Source organism: Pongo abelii, chromosome 9 (assembly GCF_028885655.2).
Source record: "Pongo abelii isolate AG06213 chromosome 9, NHGRI_mPonAbe1-v2.0_pri, whole genome shotgun sequence".
NCBI lineage: Eukaryota > Metazoa > Chordata > Mammalia > Primates > Hominidae > Pongo > Pongo abelii.
Window position 1 is genome coordinate 85828189 of NC_071994.2, and position 22056 is coordinate 85850244.

At 39.0% G+C, this 22056-nt stretch overlaps 1 protein-coding gene across 25 annotated transcripts in view; it reads right to left on the reverse strand.

The window, feature by feature from the left end:
* Positions 1 to 22056, reverse strand: part of DLG2 (discs large MAGUK scaffold protein 2) — a 2173778-nt gene that overhangs the window by 193944 nt on the left and 1957778 nt on the right. The gene's annotated exons all lie outside the window — the stretch shown is intronic.

The following is a 22056-nucleotide window of genomic DNA, read 5'->3' on the forward strand; positions in this document are numbered from 1 at the left end:
GGTCCATGTAAGAGGTAGGCAAGGTCAAAGGAGGAAATAGAAGGTGAGATAATGAAAACAAGAGGTTGGAGGGCTGTGAGGAAGGGGGTCACAAGCCAAGAAGTATAGGTGGCCTCCAGAAGCTAAAAAACGCAAAGAAATGGATTTCTTATAGAGTCTTCACGGGGGACTAGCCTTGCTCACACCTCGACTTTAGCCTAGTGAAACTGATTTCAGACTTCTGGCCTCCAAAACTGTAAGAGAATAGAACTGTGCTGTAATAAGCCACTAAATTTGTAGTAATTTGTTACAGCAGCAATAGGAAACTAATACAATGTTCCCAGATATGAAAAAAATTTCTTTTTCTTTAAACATGCCACCTGAATGTGAACATATTCCTCTTGCTTTAAAAATTCCACATCTAGGCTGTTAGCAAAATTCATACACAAATTCTAGCTTACTATAAAATAATCATTTAAGGAAGTGTATAAAATTTCTTTGCCTCAGATATCATAGTGCCTCAGATCCACTTTCAAGACTGAAAGGCTTTCTACTCCAGATGCCCTTGGCTGAAGACAGCTTCTATTTAAACAGGGAAATGGCCTGTCTGCAACATGTAGCCTTTATTCTTATCTGCATGGCATACTCCTTCTCTTTCTTTAAAATTTCATAGTAAGTCTTTTATGATTTTGCTCTTTTAAATGAAATTAATCATGCCCCTCTTTATCTTACTTTATACCTCATATATATATTCATTTTTGCATTTATGACAATTGTATCTTTTATGTTTATTATACCTGTTTCCCTTGCCAGCCTAAAACTCTATGGAGGAAGACATTATGTCTTATTTAACTGTGTATACTCAGCTCTTAGTACAAGTAAGTAGCTAGTACATAATAGGTACTCAATAAATATCAATTGAATTGAATAAGAAAACTGAGTTTAGGTAAAAAAAAAAAAATCTCAGATGGAATGTCAGAGAGTAAGTACATACTTACTGCTGGGGTGACCAGGGGCAAATTACTTAACCTTTCTGAGTTGGAAATAATGCCAACTACAATTACAAGACCATTGTGAAGATAAATAAGATGACACATGTAAAGAAGCTGTACAAAGTAGGGGTCTAGCCTGGGTGACAGAGCGAGACTGTCCATTCTCCTCGTAATAAATGCCCATTCTCTTCATAATAAATTGAAAATTAGTTTGCAACAAACTTATTCCTGCCCTTTTTTGTATTCAGGGTTTGGCAAGACCTTCTGAGCTAATTTGGGACAACTTAGTGTTTAGAATAACTCTTTCATAGATTTGCTGTATTATCAGTGTCTGATGATGTTGACAATGATGAAGAAGAAGGAAGAAGAGGAGTTGGAGGAGGAGGAAGAAAACATCCAGAGCATTCAATTTATTCTAGTTAAATTACTAACCAGAAAGAGAGTGCCCTAGGAAGTCTACTTTATAATGCTGTTTGGTTCTAAGTAAAGAGCATCTAATAGGGAGACATGAAAGTCCTGTTTCCAAAACACACTTAGAGGATTAGAGCATGTAAGAGATTTGCTCCCCACCTGGCTCAGAGCTACGAAGGTCACATTGGCTGTCAAAGGACATGTCTTCTGGCTAGAAGAAGCCCTGGTGAAATCTTATGAGATATCAGCACCTTTGCAGAAAGTAAGAAACAAATCACCTGAAATCTACACATTTAAATTCAGCCTGTGTTGGTCTAATCAAATTTGGCCCTGTTAGAGAATTGAATTCACAACAGAAAAGAGAAAAAATTATGCTCTTTTCTCAGTATAAATTAAAATGTAGAATCATCATTGTTTGCCCCTAAATGCTAAAAGCTTTCGTAAGTGATGTTATTTTGTGTTTTTTTGGTGTGGAATCTTTGCAGCGCAACTGGACCCCAGCTTGGAGCCACAAAGCAGTGACTGTAGATCATGCAGGAGGGTATCTATCTGGCAATAGCCTGCACTTGTTTTGTTTTTTCTCTGCTTGCTCTTGAAAAGGGGGAGAGGAACAACCTTTGAAAGCCAATTATTCACTTTGAGAGATGATTAAGATGAATAGTGCTCATGTGTATATTTGAAGTGCAGAGGTGTGGTTTGTTTTTCTGTTTTTGGGATGGAGTCTTGCTCTGTCGCCCAGGCTGGAGTGCAGTGGTGCAATCTTGGCTCACTGCAACCTCTGCCTCCTGGGTTCAAGCGATTCTCCTACCAAAGCCTCCCAAGTAGCTGGAATTACAGGCGTGCACCACCACGCCTGGCTAATTTTTGTTATTTTTAGTAGAGACGGGGTTTCACCATGTTGGTCAGCCTGGTCTCAAACTCCTGACTTCAAGTGATCTGCCTGCCTTGGCCTCCCACAGTGCTGGGATTACAGGTATGAGCCACTGCGCGTGGCCTAGATGTGTGTTTTTTAAGTGTGTTGTCTTAATATCATTGTGGTATGATTCACAATTAATGACACCTGAGGGTAGCCCTTCTGAGTATAGTGTCATATTGTAAGTGTGGTTGTCACTTCCTCCCCAGGCTGATCTCCCTTTGATAAGACTAATAAGTTATATTTTGGGTTTCCTTATTCAGACCCTTTTTGTTGAGTTTCATATCCCACCAAGTTGTACATTACTAGCTCACACCTTCTAGGTTTTATATATGTTCTCTTTTAATTCTTTCAAAAGCTCTGTGTGGAAGATAGTCTTATTCCACTGTACATATGTGAAAACTAAGTCTCACACTAATTGTGAAATATGCCCAGTCACACAGCTAGAAAATGTTGGTGGCAGAAGTGGAACCCCAATCTAATAACTTCCCAATGCTGTACGCAACTTCATTCATGTACACGAAATGACTGTAAATATGAGAAATTACCTGAACAACAAAGAGAAGACAATGACTTTTCTATCATAGTCCCAATTATCATAATGATTTAACATCCATGGGGGCTGCATCATATCTAAATGTAACAACTACAAACTGAAGAAAACTGCCATGGGGCTGACAAAAGTGGATTTGTAGTGAACCTCCCTTGCTGTTATCTTCTCCTCCAGAGATAGAAGACACAATTCACAAATAGACCATCTTTCAAATGCAAGCAACAATCCCTCCTCCCTGCCTCCTGTGTCCATATGTAATTCTCTTAAACAGCATAAATCTCTTTTCTATGCATGTTACTATTTGTATGCATTTTTTCTTGGTCCCGAATTAAATTTATTTTGTCTGTAAATGCAAGCAGGCTACACCTTGGGCCCCTGAGAATTCCTAGATTTATAACTATCACTGTACATGTCATATCCATGCATAAAGTCCAATAAAGTATTAATCACTTCATCTCCATCACAGGAAGAATTTCTTTGGGGCCATTTTCCCCAAGAAATACAAACATTTTGTCTGTTGATAAAGTGACCACACATGTCCAAGGAGCACAAAAATAAATCACATTAAGAGGTAGAAGTTAGATTTTTATTTTTTTTTAGATGGAGTCTTGCTCTGTTGCCAAGGCTAGAGTGCAGTGGCACGATCTTGGCTCATTGCAACCTCTGCCTCCCAGGTTCAAGAGATTCTCCTGTGCCAGTCTCCTGAGTAGCTGATATTACAGGCATGCACCACCACACCTAGCTAATATTTTTTTTAGTAGAGATGGGGTTTCATCATGTTGGCCATGCTCGTCTCAAAATCCTGACCTCAAGTGATCTGCCTGCCTCTACCTCCCAAAGTGCTGGGATCACAGGCATGAGCCACCACGCCTGACCAAGAATTTTTTTTTTAACTAGTGAATATTAAATTTTGAAGGGCTGAATTTATTCTATTCTGTGGATAAGACTGGCTGCCCACCAGTCTGGAAGTTCTTAAAGCAGTGATTCTGTTTTTTCCATGATATTGCCACTTCTCACCCAATCTGGTTCTTTGCCCCCATAGAAGATAAAACTTTCACCAACCAAGTTAAAGGATGATTTGGACTCTGTCATGGAGCTACATTAGGATTAGAATAATATCAGAGAATGTGCCTTGAATGAATTAGCCTGGCATTCGAGGCCAATTTGATCTGCCCTCTGCTTTCCTATTTTATCCCCTCCTGACAACCTTCCTAACACTCCAAGTGTACCAAGTGTTTTCAGAGCATACCTTGTACTTTCCCATTCAAAGTTCTTTTAGTTTTATTTTTAATTCCCCTTACAATGATGCTTCTTCTCTCTTGACATTCTAACAAATCTTCATGACTCAGAACAATTACCATTTTCTCCTCCTGAGTCCTCAGGTCCAAAAGAAGCCACTTCATTTTTTGTATACTTACAAAGCACTTCATTATGACATTCAGGCATTTTGATGTATTTTGGTTCTATGTGTGTACTTGTTCTCCTGGAGGACACACTCTAGAAGGATAGGAGACACGCCCTAGCTATTGCTGTACCATCTAATGCCCCAGCAGAAAGTCTTGTATGAGCGACTTAAAAATGTCTATAGAAATGGAGTAATTTTATTTAATGCATGGCAGCATTTTCTTAGGATATTGCCAAATGAGGTTACTGCATGCTAGGAATAATTAACATATTCATTAGAAGATAAGACCTTAGTCCCAGAATTTGGCTGTGTGGTCTTCTTGAGGACATCTAGAGATGGGGGCATGGATAAGATGTCTTGGGGCCTGGTCCAGGTACATGACGAGAGAAACAACTATCACAAATAACTGTACATTCTGTATCAGGGTGTTGTAAGATTCCAGCCCATGTGAGAATGAATGGTTGTCTTCATGCCCAGGTGGCATGAAGTAGTTGCTTAATAAATGAGGTACCCTCTGTACCTCCATCCAGTGCTTCTCTCCATCTTGGCATTTACTCTCCAGTTGTATTGTAATGAGTGGCCTCTCTGTGACTCATTACTAAAGACTAGGGCATTACAGTTTGAAAACATAATCTTAACACCTAGTTCAGTGCCTAGCACATAATCAGCCCTAGATAAATAGATATTTATTGAATAAATGAAGAAAAGAGTATAAGAAGAAAAGAATGAAAGACAATAAACATGAACATGGAACTTTCCTGTTCAGTCTTTTGAAGAATATACATTGGAATCATTGTGGGGATTATGAGAATTATGATATAGACATTGTTATTGGCTTCACTGTAATATTAGCCTTTTCTGTTCAGAAAAGGCTAAATTTCAGGGAGAGCACTTGTCAGAGTGCTTATATTGATTGGGTCAGCTGGGACATGCTTGGGAGCAGATGGATTAATCCCATTTCCTGCCCAGACCTCAGTAGCACTTTCTCTGTAACCCTGAGAGTTTATGTGTATATGTACATGCTTGTGTGGATTTAAAAGAAGCAATAATAAAAAGTCTGAGGAAAGTCTGAAGATATTTGATTTTATCATTTACATTGTATTCCTTTAAAGAAAAGGGAAATTTTAATTGAGAGTGTTTAGGCCAACTAAGAGCTTGGGAAACAGCTCCCCACACCCATACACCCTGGCCTACCAACCCCTCTCCCATTCTTATTGCCAAAGTTTCATTCTCCAAATTCATATCCAAAAGGACCTATTCCACTGCCCCCAATATGTATTTTTTTTTCCCCTGAATTGCTGTCACATACTGTTTTACTGTTTCAGCAGTAAGCTGTTGGCATCACAGTGCTCTGGGGAAGTTGTGCTAATTCAAGTCCTGACATCTCCTCAAAGATGCCTAAACAGTGCAGTAGGAATTCTGTAGGTGCAACTTGAGCCTTCTAGGAAAGGCTGTGCCACAAAGGCACCCTGGTCAGCACCCTGCTCATCTGGCCATAACATGTCTGAGATTACGCAGGTCAGGGAACATCTTGCAGCACTTGCTGGTTTTGCAGAGAACTCAGAAATGTTAACAGATGGCATGCAGAACACAACCCTGAACAGTCAGCAGGGTGACACTCAATAAGAGTCATCACTGAATCTATTTCCAACAAAATCTCATTCCAATGAAACATCACTTTTCTTTTTTTTTTTTTTTTGCACAGTGCTTTGTAGTTTATTTATTTTTTTTTCTTTTATTATTATTATTATTATACTTTAGGTTTTATGGTACATGTGCACAATGTGCAGGTAAGTTACATATGTATACATGTGCCATGCTGGTGCGCTGCACCCACCAACTCGTCATCTAGCATTAGGTATATCTCCCAGTGCTATCCCTCCCCCCTCCCCCCACCCCACAACAGTCCCCAGAGTGTGATGTTCCCCTTCCTGTGTCCATGTGTTCTCATTGTTTAATTCCCACCTATGAGTGAGAATATGCGGTGTTTGGTTTTTTGTTCTTGCGATAGTTTACTGAGAATGATGATTTTCAATTTCATCCATGTCCCTACAAAGGACATGAACTCATCATTTTTTATGGCTGCATAGTATTCCATGGTGTATATGTGCCACATTTTCTTAATCCAGTCTATCATTGTTGGACATTTGGGTTGGTTCCAAGTCTTTGCTATTGTGAATAATGCCGCAATAAACATACGTGTGCATGTGTCTTTATAGCAGCATGATTTATAGTCCTTTGGGTATATACCCAGTAATGGGATGGCTGGGTCGAATGGAATTTCTAGTTCTAGATCCCTGAGGAATCGCCACACTGACTTCCACAAGGGTTGAACTAGTTTACAGTCCCACCAACAGTGTAAAAGTGTTCCTATTTCTCCACATCCTCTCCAGCACCTGTTGTTTCCTGACTTTTTAATGATTGCCATTCTAACTGGTGTGAGATGGTATCTCATTGTGGTTTTGATTTGCATTTCTCTGATGGCCAGTGATGGTGAGCATTTTTTCATGTGGTTTTTGGCTGCATAAAGGACTTCATGTCTAAAACACCAAAAGCAATGGCAACAAAAGCCAAAATTGACAAATGGGATCTAATTAAATTAAAGAGCTTCTGCACAGCAAAAGAAACTACCATCAGAGTGAACAGGCAACCTACAAAATGGGAGAAAATTTTTGCAACCTACTCATCTGACAAAGGGCTAATATCCAGAATCTACAATGAACTCCAACAAATTTACAAGAAAAAAACAAACAACCCCATCAAAAAGTGGGCGAAGGACATGAACAGACACTTCTCAAAAGAAACATCACTTTTCAAAAAGTGTCAATCTGCTTAAATGAAAGTGACTACAGGGTACTATAATGCCAGGCCCAGTTGAATCCCTGCAGGCAACAAGGACTGTCTTAGAGCCTCAGGGCCTTTCCACCCATCATTTCCTCTCCAAGGTGGGTCCTGGTCAGATTTCTCTCTAGCAATCTTAGCCTCTGCAGATGAGACAGAATGCCTGGTAGCACTCAGAACTTCTCCTCCTGAACCTGACATTCATTCCTCTGCCTACTTTTCCTCCCCAGTAGAACACTTGGGGAAGCAGGAGGGAGGGAAGAATGAGTAGAGGAAGAATAATATAGAGAACTTATTGTTCCTCAAGTCAGAATTCCTTCCACAGTGGAAATGTATTTATTCTTACCTTTCTTCAAGTATATGACCAATTCATTCTTCAAGAAAACTCATTTCCTCTCTCTCCCTCTATTGATTCCTAATGAGACACATTGATCCCAATGCAATCTGCGAATCTACATTTTGTTGTACTTCAGATATCACTAATGAATTAAAATATTAATATGTGAAACTGAAGTCAAGTGTACACAACACCAACACTGGATGATGATGCTTAGGTTGCCAACCCCTTTGCTTAGCACTCACTGATGCAGAGGCCAACATCTCCCTTTCTACCACTTGCTTCCCTCCACCCCAACCAAGAGGTAGAACCTCCAATAGTCATGTTTTTCACACTTCCAGGTCTTCTCCCTACAAGGCCTTTGTTACCCCCATGAGTGCCTCCCGAAATCCTACTCAGTCATCCAAGACCCAGTGCAAATGCCACCTCCTCTAGTCAACATTCCATAAAGCTTCAGTCAGCAACAGTTGCTCTCTTATCCGTGTTTCCATATCTCTTTATTATAACATCTAGATTAAAACTTGTCTTATTCTGTCTGTAATTTCCTGCTGCTACAGCTCCAATGAAAATGTATTAAACACACCTAGTGCCCTAGTGCCTGGCATGATGAGTCAATTGGATGGGTTAACAAAACAACAGACCTCTTGAGTCGATTTCCCTAGCTCACTAACCCCATCACCAGGAGTGAGATGAAAAATCACGAGTGAGGCCTTAACACTGCTTAGATGAAAGGCTGGTATCCATTAGTTGGTACATAGCCTGGGAGCTAAGAGGCTTTGGTTCTAATTCCACTTCTGGCACTAACATTTTCCCCAAGCTCACACCACGGTAAACCAAAGGTATCAGTTATTAAGTTACTTGGTAAATGTTATCAGTAAACTTTGTCTTGGTTATACCGTTGTTTACCAGTAGTCCGTGCTTTTATATATTGTCAATTCTTTTTTTTTTTTGAGACGGAGTCTCGTTCTGTCGCCCAGGCTGGAGTGCATTGGCGCGATCTCGGCTCACTGCAAGCTCCGCCTCCCGGGTTCACGCCATTCTCCTGCCTCAGCCTCCCGAGTAGCTGGGACTACAGGCGCCCGTCACCATGCCTGGCTAATTTTTTTTGTATTTTTAGTAGAGACGGGGTTTCACCGCGTTAGCCAGGATGGTCTCAATCTCCTGACCTCCTGATCCGCCTGCCTTGGCCTCCCAAAGTGCTGGGATTACAGGCGTGAGCCACTGCACCCGGCCTATATTGTCTATTCTTAACAATCTTCTTCTTGCTACCAAAGACATTGGGCCAAGAGAACACCAATAGTTGCCTATAAAAAAATAGACTCAGATTTCTTTCATGAGCACACATACCAAAGAAGACATGACTGCAGAGGAAGACATGGCTCTGCTGTGTGACCTCTGTGGAATAAGGGTAATAGCCAAACCAGCCTTGGCTGCATGGTTATGGGCATACCAGAGCTAAATTCTGGAAAACACTTAGCAGGAAGTGCCCCCACAATATTAGCTATTTCTATTACTATCTTTTAATTTTACTCCAGCCTCATAATGTTCCCTGATTCTTATTTGTCTATAGTGAATTCCTAAGAGATTTTAAACTTGATACTTTCTATATCTAATGGGCTTTTTGAAAAATTATATTTTTATGTTCTTGTTTTAAGGATGGAAACAAATATATAGACTTTATTATTTCTAAAAAGTGCTACTTTACTGTAATAATCTAAATCTCCAACAGATAGATAAGAAAAATTCTTGCCAAAAATGATCAGTCCAAACCATAATTATGTTAATTATATCCAACTGTCAGCAAAGCGATCAAAGGTTAAGTCTGTTCTCTGCTTCACAGGATGACAATGATAATAAACAGTTATTCTTAGTAGCTAAAGTATATTTTGCAATCGTAACTGACACCATTTGACTTTCATTTTTTTATAAGCGGAATGATTTGCAATGAATTTTCATGCTTGAAACAATAAGTGCTTTTAGCTTAGTAAAATTCACTTTTGCCCAGCATGACCCACCTTCCTGTCCACAGTTTGCTCTACTACTTGAAAACATTGCTTGAGCAATGTAACAAAGAACTTGGAAAAATAGCTTATCTTTTAGAAAGCCCTAGAATTGCATATACTCTTCAGTTTTCTGCATTTTAAGCACCTTAAAGAAGTTTTACCACTTCTCTAGTGGTTTCTTCACTCTTTCTAGTATTGAGCATTTACAATGTACTAGGAGCTATACTGAATGCTATATGTAGCAATTTATCTCAGTTGTTCTCCCAACAATCCTGTGATGCGTATTAGCATCACCCAGTTTACAGAAGTAGACACTTGCTCCAGGTTATTTAGTTAGAAACTAAATGAAGAATCCCAGATCTGAAACCAGGTCCTCCTGTCCAGATATGGTACTCTCACTTACTCTCTTGTATTGCCTTGGCTGCCCATAATATTCTGCACTTCCATATCTCAGTGCCTGTCATAGTTTATGATACACATAAGGAATACAGCAATGATTATGGGATAACAGTCATTATAATGGCCAACACGTTTTAAGCATTTACTTTTGTCATCAAATGTTCTAAGAACTTTACCTGTGTAAACTCATTTAACAAGTCTATAAAGTAGGTACTATTATCCCGTTTTACAGATGATGAAACTGAGACACACAGGGATTAGTTAATAGTTAATAAAACAGAGAAAGAGAGATTAAGGGAGAGAGAGAGAGAGCATTCTTGGACCACACCCAAACCAGAGCATCTGCAGGAGTCCAAATAATCCTTTCTGCCCATACATAAAGCATACAATTGAACTCCATCTCCTTTTGCTTACTCCTTTACCCTTCTTTACTCCTGAATCTTTCAGTTAAATTCTGGAAAATACGGGTGATTATTTCCCTCAGGTCCTATAAGGCTACTCGCCTGGCAGGCCAATAGGTTTGACCTGTAAGGTTTTCTTACAATCTTACTCATCCATGCTGGCATGTCAGTGGGGCTCTGTCTTTCTTTGTGTGCAACCCTGGTGGTGTAGGGATTACCCTCATGATATAGACAAGGAAGCTGGAAAGCAGAAAGGCTAAGTAAGCAGCTGAGCTGGGATTTGGTAGGAGACAGTTTGGCTCCAGAGCCTGCCCTTTAATCCACACACTACAAGAACACGCCCTTCCTGAATTCCTATTTGCAGATGTGATCACATGCTAAACTGTATTGTATTATATTGTATTGATCTTGTACTAAATTGTATTGTTATGTAATTGTTTCTAAAATACAGTCCATTTGATTATCAAGTGTTTAAGGGGCCATGTCATTCTTTTCCTTTTGTGGCCCTCAGAGTGCCTATCTCAATGCTATTATTTGCTGAATCCTAAATTGGAGGTTCTGTCCCAGACTGGAATGTCTGCTCAAGCACTGTGACTTCTGATGACTAAAACTTTACAAATAAACGTTGTATAGCCAAGAAGACTAAGACACGAAAAGAATGTTCTGGAGGATAAATAGAGGGTCATACTTTAAGAAAAAGAAAATATGCAAAAGGATAGGTGCTTTTTTGTTATTTTTTTTCTTTTGAGCATCTACTGTGTCTCTTATTTTTGAAAAATAAGACATAACCTAGCCCTTAGGAGCTCTTAGCCCAGTGGGAAGAATACACAGAAACAATAACATGTAATAACATGTAATCTGAAAGATTCTGTGACAGAGACGCTATGGAAGAGGTCATAAATCAGCAGACTGCCAACCATATGTGACCCACAATTATGTTCCCTTTTATTTCACAGTGTTTTCAGAAATATGAATCAAGGGTTAACATTTAAAAATTAAAAATTTTACAACAAAATCCACATTGGTGGCTACCCAAAAAGTGAAAAGTTTGATGCCACTGAACCCCCATTCCTGTGCAGCCACCATCAGGCCTGAGTCCAGTAGCTGCTACCTCCAGGGGTGGTATGCGCATATATTTTTATGGATGGTCCCATGTTTCTTTAACAATGTTTAGGACACTTTCCTATAGACATTTTCTATAAGAAGCACATATGATATAATACTTCACCTTGGTAATACTGCTCATGTGACTATAAAGTCACACACTAACATTTAAGGTGACATAAATAAAAATTATCAAGGCAGTATAGACAGGAGGAGAAAGACTTGAGGTACATAAGGGGGTGGCTGATGGAAAGAAGTGATGGAAAGATAAACAGAAAGGTGATAAAATTGTACTATTTGACCTCGCTCCCTCCTCCCATCTTGGTCTCCCTCCCTCTGTCCCTCATCCCATCTCTCCCCATAGGTACACTTCTTCTTATGACTCCCCCCATAATAATAATATCCACAACACTGTATCAAGCACCTGCTTAGTGTTGGAGATTATACTAAGTTTTGTGAACAACAACCCTGCAGACCGATATTACTCTACAACAAAGATGTGTTTTTAAGATTCCAGTCATCATGTTCTTTGCATGATGCCCTTTGCTCTGCTTGTAGTAACAGAAAATTCAAACACCAAATATACCAGTTCTCCTGCTTTGCCCGAGGTTAGTGGGAGACAACCTTGTGCTGTGGGGGATGTGCTGACTCTGGGGAAAAAGCATTTGCATTTAAATCCCACCTAGAACTCCAAATTAGTGCAATGATCTTGGGTGAGTTATTCAACCTCTCTTGTGCTTAAATTCAGGATCTATTAGATGAGAATATAATTATTATTCATATAACTATTCATAATAACTATTTATATAGTTGTTATGGAGACAAACTCTCCATAGGATGCCCATGTAAAACACTGTAAGCATCTACTATTCCTATCATTTTTCAGATAAAATAAAAAATAAATTGAAATAACGAAGGAAATATCTACAACAATATATTATTACTGGGTAAAGAAATTAACATTTGTGGAGCACCTACTATGTGCCAGATAATATATATTTTGTCTCATTTAATCCTCATGATACTACAGCAAGTTAGATTTTATAATATTAATTTTTTTTGTTTAGAAAACAGCAGCAGAAAGCACTTTGCCACTTATGACTCTAATAGTAGAGCCAGATTTGTATGACTCCAAAGCTCATGTCCACCTGCTGTGAACCACAGCTTGGAATAAGGACAAGGGCTACTGCAGTGCTCAAGACAGCTTTTACCCCGGACTCCAAAGGGCACTGCAAGGCTGCCTCAATGCTGGGTTTAAGTAAATCTGCTACACCTCACACTTCCGACTCAAGACAGAAATCAAGACATAGTGACCTCCTATTTGGGGCAGATATGAAGGTGACTGACAAAGCATCAGGACAGAGCAAATGAATCATTCATGTAAATGACAATATTAACACATGCCCTGACATGTTCATCTCTCATCCTCATGCCTACTGTGAAGAGGCAATGTTTGTATCTCTACAGGACATTTGTATTTTAATATACTTGGAGTGAATTTAATATACACATGTATTGAAAAATGTCTTCAAAGATGACCTATCTTAAATACCAAATTTTTTTGGTAAGGAAACAGCAGCAGAAGGAAAGTACTTTGCCACTTATGACTCTACTAGGACAGCCAGATTTGTTTGACTCCAAAGTTCATGTCTACCCACTGTAGCCCACAGCTTGGAATAAGGACAAGGGCATCTGCAGTGCTCAAAACAGCTTTCACCCCAGACTCAAAGATGGCCTTAATTATCTATGGAAAGAATACATGCTTTGAGGCAGGTCCAAATGTCTTTCAAAGTCAATACAGATTGAAAGTGGCTCTATCTGCAAAAAGCAAGCACTGTATTGAAACCTCACTATTTGGCCCCAAAGACACGACCCCCAGCTCTTCCCTCTCTAATCTGAGAATTATCTACCTTGTCAGAAATCTCATGGAGAGGAGGCGGAGTGTTATATTCTCTTGGGTCAATATATAGAACTTTAAAAAAGGGAACAAATACTTCTAAGGAACCTGCTATATTTCTGGCTCTGTGGAATGCATCAATACATTAACTCATTGAATCTCCAACAATTAAATGTGATCCACATGAGAATAGTTGTCTCTTCTATTTATCCCTGTACTCTCAGAACCGTTCCTGGCACATAGGAGGTACCTGTTCTGGCTCTTGCTAGTGGTCCTCTGCACTGTTCCTTAACTCTGCCACCACCATGCTTCCCACTGTATCACAAGGTTAGGAAGCCTGAGAACTGTATGCTCAGAACCTTTTGTCAGTAGAACTGCAGTTTAGATTCTCTCAACCAGAGTAACTTCTGTAAGTTCCAGGATGTTAAAGGCAAGTAGCAGACTGGCACAGGATCACAGGATTTTGCGGCTCTCAGCACTGCTACAGTGTCTTACAGTTTCCTCAGACTCCACAGTCCACTGTTGGTCTCTAGCTTCAGGGCTGGAAGAAACTGTGGCTCAGGAAATGGCTTCCTGAGGTTACCTGATTTGGTTGTAGCTGCCTCCATCCCTAACTATCAGTCTTCAAACAATTTCTAAGCACATTATTACCCTGAATTACATTGCTTTCTTCTTAAAATAATAAAGGTGCTATCTATTTTCCTGACTGATTTAATGTTCAATAAATATATGTTAAATAATTGAGTAAACAGCCCATTCAGTGGGCATTATTATTCCTGCCTTACAGTTGTGGAATTGAGGCTCCTAGAGACAAAATAATTTAAGATTATACAGCAAAGTATTAAATGTCAGATCTGAGAATAGAGCCCTGGACTGTCTAATTCCCAATGTGCTTTTGCTTTTTCCATTCATGGACTGCTCTCAGTGGGTATAATATACCATGTTGCTGTCAAAATCTTATCTCAGAGGTTAAGAGTTGTTTGTACTTCCCCTCCTGCCAGAGCACCAATGCAGCTGAAAACCTCTCTATACATAGACGAAGGACATTCATTCCCAAGACAAGTGGTTTATTAAATATGTATTAGGCCTGGCAAGACACCCTGTTAAAAACATACATTGTATCTGCAGTGTCATTGCAGATATAATGTATGTGTCACATAGTAGAAGCTTGCTAAGTATTAACTGAATGAATAAATGAATGAAAGTTCACTGGTTTTGTTCCGCTAGACATTCATTTGCAGATTGTATGCTCTGACTCAGGGCTCACCTGGGCCATAAGCCATCTGTGGGTTGGTAATACTATTAACCTTAATGCCTGGTTCCCTCCTATAGTTCAGCATAGTAAGAATACCTCAGAGGTTCCTAGATACTGACATAAGGCTGTTGATTTTCCTTGGAAACCTCAGTTGTCAAGGGCATTGTAATTCTGAGGCAGATAGAAATAAGAATCCATCCATCCCTACATTCCAAATAAGATTGATGCACTGAAAACTATTAATCTGCCTTCATTGAAATGTATTAAAAAGAGCATCACATTTGGAATCAAACTGATCTGGGTTTTCATCCTGATTCCTGCTACTTACTAGATCTGAAATATTGGGCAAGCTGTTTCTGTGACCTCAGTTTTTTCATTTACATAATGGTAGAGATGATAGCTCTCTTACAGAGCTTACTGTAAGGATAAGTTATTGTAGACAGAAAGCATCTAGTTCTCCTGGCCCATGTTATAGATTCAGTGAATGAAAATAGTATTGTCTTCACTAACACCAAGAAAGAGTCTGTTGACACACAGGCTGTCATCCTGCAGGCTGGTCCACATAAGCCAACAAGGCTCTCCAGTCCCAAATAGGCAGCAGTGGTGTGAAGGAATACTTAAAAGCATGTTTTTTACTAGAGAGGTTATGTAGTTGCAAGGAATTAAATGTCTGCATATTTTGTAAGCTTCACGGTGTCTGATGCCCTTGGGTGGAGGGGAGTGGGAATGGCTGGCAGAGAGTGGGTAGAGCAGAATCGTCACACCTCACTTTTTTTTTTTTTTTTTTTTTAATGAGAACCAAGATTTGACTTACTGAAAGAATTTGGGGGTGGACAGGTAGAGTTGGGTGGCTTTTGCACACTGGGAGGTAATAGTTAAAGCTGCAGGAATGAATGAGGTCATGGACGGTTTGGAATTAAATGAGGGAAAACCAAACCACACTTGACTTCAGAAAACTCACAATACTAGTCTCTAGCTTGGTGCTTGGGATACAGCAGATGCTCAATGAATATTTGTTGAGTTAAAAGCATAAGGTTAAAGAGTGCATCATCCTTCCTTAAAATGTCTGTGTGTCTAACTTACGATTCAGATTCATTTTACCTTTGAAAAGCTAACTGATGTCTATGTGCTTCCTAAAGATTCCAAGTTTCTCATTCTGGAAAGTCCTCTTCTGAAAGCTCATCAAGCCAGCACTAACATTTATTTAGCATTTAACTGAGTCCTGGAAGACACTATGAGTTTTTTCATTCTACTTATGTATCTTAAACCTCAACTAGAGTTTGAGGACAGAGACCACATTTTTTTTGCATGGCTGAAAATTTCTCAGTATCTAGCAGAGTGTTTGACTATAGCAAGTGCTCAATAAATAGAAATCTAGCACTTGATTAATCAACCAATCTTAAAGTATTGTTAGGGAAGAAAGAAATAAATAGAATGCCTTGAAACTTTAGATGTGTGGAAAAATGAAGTGTGTGCCTGTAAGAGATGACTGGTACTCAGCTTGAAAGAGAGAAGACTTAAGAAGCCTTAGAAAGAGGTGCCAAGCTACTGTAAAGTAGAACTGAGGTGTGAGGGGGAATCTTGCATACAAGAGGCTGGTAGAATTAGTTCTAGGAGAGAAGAAATGAGCTGTCTTTTATTCTTCAACTATGCATGGGTTGCCTTCTTATGTCAAGTAGTGTGCTAGGCAATGGAGATACGACAGTGAATAAGGCACATCATCTGGTCATAAGGGCTTTACATTATGCTATAAGGGTTAAACCAGCAAGCAGTCAACTACAACATAGTGTCACAACATAGTGTCACAGCATAGAGCAATATAGAGTACAAATGGGGGTTATACTTTCTAAATATTAGATTATCTCTTATGTACTCTCTCTCTGCAGGGATGACCTGAGGGATTCAACAGATATTGTGATTCAGGGGTTAAGCAAGCTCAAAGGAAGAGAGATTAGAGAGAATTTCAAGACTATAGAGCTTAGCATTTTCTTTTATCTTTTTAAATGTTGCTTTAACTACAATAATAAATATTCAAGCCATTCCGTATGTCCTAGAGAAAAGAAAGGCAGATCAGATGTGCCCTTTGTCAACCACTAGGCAACCTGTCTAAGAAAAACTGAATAATTTCTACTACCACTTTGGAGATTCTTGAGTATTTTTTTTAGAGAATGGGGACTGCATTACAATAGGAGCATGAGATTGGAGTTCTCTATCAGCTGCAGTGGTTAGGAGTCAAAAACACAAAGAAGTGACATATACAAGGGTGCGTGGGAATTGGAAGATAAATAAAGGACTGTCACATTCCACGGGGATTTTTCTCAGGCCCCCTCCAACTTGACCCACTATCTCCCCATGATTTTTTTTTGCAAACATGAATGTCAACTTCTCTGCTTCCTGTCTTCACTAGCATTATTTTGAAGATTAGCCCCTTCCATTTGCTAGATATACCTCATTATTCAATAGTTTTTTATATAGAACTATTTTAATTCCTCTGCATGAGATCTACTTCTGCCGTCTGCAGTTATAAAATAAATTTATAATCTCTTATCTCTGTAAAGTCTCTCTTGTATTTGAATGTTATTGTATTTGTTGTTCTTATCCCTTGAAGCTAGGCAGCCATGGTTTCTTTAACTCAGAGGTCCCCAACCCCCAGTCCGTGGACTGGTAGGTGTCCATGGCCTGCAGGAACTGGGCCGCACAGCAGGAGGTGAGTGGTGGGTGAGTGAGCATTGCCGCCTGAGCTCCACCTCCTGTCAGATCTGTGGTTTCATTAGATTCTCACAGGAGTGCAAAGCCTGTTGTGAACCACACATGTGAGGGATCTAGGTTGCCGCTTCTTGTGAGAATCTAATGCCCAATGACTGATGATCTGAGATGGAATAGTTTAATCCCAAAACCATTCCCCTTACCCACCCCATCCGTGGAAAAATTGTCTTCCACGAAACCAGTTCCTGGTGCCAAAAAGTTGGGGACCACTGCTTTAACTCATTTTATCCAGTAAGATTTCCAGACTTTTGTTCCCCACGTGGTTGACTCTTGAAACAGCTTAATTATAACTATCTAATAAAGTGATCCTTGTACCAAGCACAAGACTCCACTATGAGTTGAAAAGAACTGATATCCAAGAGAGGTCCCATGACTTGCCCAAAGTCACATTGCTGGTAAGTGAAGGCGGCAAAATTCAAAGCCTGGGCTTTGGCCTTCTGTGCTAGTTCTCATCCAACCTCTAAATACAGAGAAAGAATGGAGTCCCTTTCATTCCCTCTCCAACAGATCTTAAACAACACCATACTCTCATTCCAGCCCCATTTGCCTAGAGTCTGTGATCTTCTTCCAAACCCAGGCATACACTGGAACTGGCCTGGGCAAACTGCGATATATGGTCAACCCTTTATCTTTCCTTGGGCATGTTTGCCTTTGAATAATTAAAGTTGCGTCTATTCATAGACATAAGCCAAGACAATGAAATATATAAAAATATGAATAAAGGAGATTTATTTTAAGGAAGAATTTCTTAAAATATGCTTTTGTCTTCTGTCTACAATGAAGTTTAGATAACCTTTTCTTAGTGTATCCAACGAGTTTTCAAGTGCATTTTTCATTCATTTGCCCTTTGAAATGGACTTATTACCATTTAACGGTGATAAGCAAACTCTGTCCTACCTACGCTCATTATAGCTGTCTAAGGATATGACATTCAGATTGACATGCATTCCTGGAGGGTGGTGAATATGCAGCTGGCATGATGTTAATAGATTTTCTCATTCATTTGTAAACAATTCTGTTTTTATTTCTGCCGATCCCAAGGTTTGGATTGAACTTTTGTTTTCTAGTTTTAAAGGAGGAATTTCTTTTTTTTTTTTTTTTTTTTCATGGATACTCATTTATGAAAATGCTCTTTATTAAAAACATGTGGTCTCCAGCTGCTTCAGGAATGCTCATCTATCTTGCATGTGAGCTTCACAAATACTCGTTACCTGAATATAAAGGTCTTAGCACGGTAGTTGGTCCAAAAATGCAGCCAGCTTGTTCAAACTCCTTTTCAATTCAGAAAGCCATGCTAAGGAAACTAGTGATGTTCTCTTCAGAGGTGGCTAACTTCCTTCTAGTTGGTCTAGGTCTTGCTACTAATCATGTACAGAAATTAAAGGAAGAGGCCAGGCGCGGTGGCTCACGCCTGTAATCCCAGCACTTTGGGAGGCCGAGGCGGGCGGATCACAAGGTCAGGAGATTGAGACCATCCTAGCTAACACGGTGAAACCCCGTCTCTACTAAAAATGCAAAAGTTAGCCGGGCATGGTGGCGGGTGCCTGTAGTCCCAGCTACTCGGGAGGCTGAGGCAGGAGAATGGCATGAACCCAGGAGGCAGAGTGCAGTGAGCCAAGACCACGCCACTGCACTCCAGCCCGGGTGACAGAGTGAGACTCTGTCTCAAAAAAAAAAAAAAGAAAAAAAAAAAAGAAATTAAAGGAAGAGGGAAATGATGGCCTCTGGCTGCCAGTCACTTTGCAATTTTCTGGGGAAATGAAGTAAAAAAAAAAAAAAAAAAAAAAGCAGAAACAAAAACAAAGAAACCAAACAAACAAAATGACGGCACTCAGGCTGATGTTCATGGAAACAATGGCTATGTCTGGCATCACAGACGTGGTGAATATTGAAGCAGGGTCAAATTTATGTAGAAACAAGGTAGAATGGAGGGCTTTCAGACTGATGCATAAAAACATCCAGTTGTCAATTTGCCACGAAAATCTATTTTAAATTCTTCCTCTCCAGGCTCATCTACCACTCTTCTTTGCACAGACAACACATTTTATAGCTTAAGAACAAAAAGCTATCAGTCCCAGGACACATCTTGCTGTTTCATAGCTCCATACTTTTGTATAGGCTGCTCATTCTACCTGGGATAGCCTTGGTTCTTTAAAATACTGCAAAGACATTCAGAGAAGTTTTTCTTAGCCCTACTAAGTAGAGGTAATCACTCTTTTCTCTGGGTTACCTCTGTACTTTTTTAACACTAATATAATTGTACTCATATGCTATTATTATAATTTAAATTACAATAAAATGGAAGAAAAACTATATATATACACACACACGTATATATACACACATATGTGTATGTACATATGTATATGTATATATGTATGTGTGTATATATATGTGTATATAAACATATATATATATATATATATATATTTTATGCTAGACTATGAGCTTCTAAAGCCCAGGGACAGTTATTCGCTCAGCACCAAATTACTAGTCCCTGGTAAAACTTAGAAGGCAATACATGTTTGCTGAGTTTAATGAAATCTCCAGGCAGCAAAAATTTCTTATTTTATGGCCAAAGAATTTCCCGGCCCATCAAAATGCTCTATTGGAATATTTTCCCAATCCTGAGCTTGCACTAATTGATCTGTTTATTTACTGAACCCCTGCTACTGTGTGCCAGGCAGAGTGTTATGCTAGGTCCCAGGAATACAGTAGTGGGCAAAACAGACCTGGTCCCTCTCCTCATGAACCCCCTCTTCCTACTCACACTCTTTCAAATTACTCGTTCCTATTAATTTACTGCAAAATGATATTTGCACCTCCAGCAATAACTTTTCAATTCAGAAGGCCACATATAAAAGCAAATTGATACTGAGTATGTTTCTGCTGAAAAGTCTATAAAGAAACATTCTAGGCTGCTGTGTCTCATGGAAGGTGTACTCCGTCTTCATGAATACATATATAGATGTATGTATTTCTGTGTACATGTACATTTCCATGCCAATGTTTACATATATTATAGATATGCAATACACAATTAAGGCTCACAAAAGAATACAACCCTCTTATAAACAGAAGGATCCCTTGACCTTTCAAACTTAGGTCCACTTAATTAAAAGCGAAGCATAATTTGTACCCTTAATATAATGGCCTATGATTTTCAAGTTTAACTATTTTCATGTTGATTGCTATGTTTTGACCCTATTTTGAAGGGACCACACGGGTGTTTATGCCCTGAAATAAAGAGGAACAGACAACCTTTCCAACCCTGAAAAACAAAGGAAAAAATTTAAGACAAACAAACATGAAAAGCTATCATGTATTTCTCTGCACCCAGAACAGTGCTAAACATAAAGTAGGCACTAAATGAATACTTTCTAGATAACTGAATAAATGAAAGAGCAAACACTTGGCAATTATGCAGTTCCTCGTTAGGACAAGCCGAAGGAAGAGCTCTGGATTTAAGAGGGAAAGATAGTTCAAAACCAAATCTTGACCCAAATGGTGAAAATATGATTATCTGAAAATAATTTTAATCTTATAGCTATCCTTTAAATTCTTTGATCTCTTAGCTCTCAGAGCAGTGATGTATACCATGGTGGGTGCAATGTCACATCTACCTAACTCAACCAGCTTATTCAGCTGAGGACAGGCATCATAAATATTCCAGTGAGTTCTGTGAGGATTAGGAGTAAACAGATGTCTAGTTCACCTCTGCATTTCTCAAGAGTCTTGCCAAACTCTGTAGACTTTTCTCCAGTTAATGTGCTTTTATCATTTCCAGGCTTCTTCTACATGTTACAAATAGAGTGGATACTTGTGGTGGTAGGTGACAAGGTTCCCAGGAGAAGGTGAAAGCAGGAAAAAACGTCAACAAACATTTACCGAGCACCCACAGTTTTCAGGCCAAGGCTAGGTTCTGGTCATACAGGAAAAAAAACACCCATCACTGGTGACTCTATATATGGAGTCTCAATACTTCTTGGTCACCATGATAGGTTTTGGTATACATTGTCCTTATTTGCAATTTAATATCAGGAATTTTATCTCTACCACAGAAGAAAATGAATACCTTTGGGCTCACTCACAAGCACATATTCATGAAATTTTAAGATGTAAGAAAATTCATTGTGTTGTCATAGATGAAGATATTTCTTTAAAAAAAAACCAAAACACAAAAAACCCAGCAATTCCATCTGGTCTGCTAAAGAGGTTCTCTTGGGAACATCGTGAATGTTTTAATAAATTTATCTCATTGCATTGCTCCTGGGTGGGTAACTAAGAACTCTGAAGGACAGATATATTCCAAAATTCTTTCTCAAGCAAATTTTTGGGCATGTACATGTTAACATTGGAAAGGAATCTAAGTAAATTGATATTTCCAATAATAGTATACTACTATGAAGTGATTTGATTAAAATATTCTCCTTAAAAATAAAAAGGAGGCAAACTTTTGTTTTATAAAGAAACATTCTAGGCTGCTGTGTCTCATGGAAGGTGTACTCCATCTTCATGAATACATATACAGATGTGTGTATTTCTGTGTGCATGTACATTTCTTTGTACATGTTATATTTAAAAAGTAGATTCAAATAACCCTAATTTAATTTTTAAAAATTTTAAACACAAGGAAAATGTTTTCCTTGATATCTTCCTTATCACTATGACAACTAAATGGGTTTGGTACAATGCTATCTTATCCTAATTAAGAACATGGCCCTGCAATATGGTATTCTATTAATATTAAATGAAAATGTGTGAATTATCTAGTTTTAATTAGACTGCTGCATTTATGGC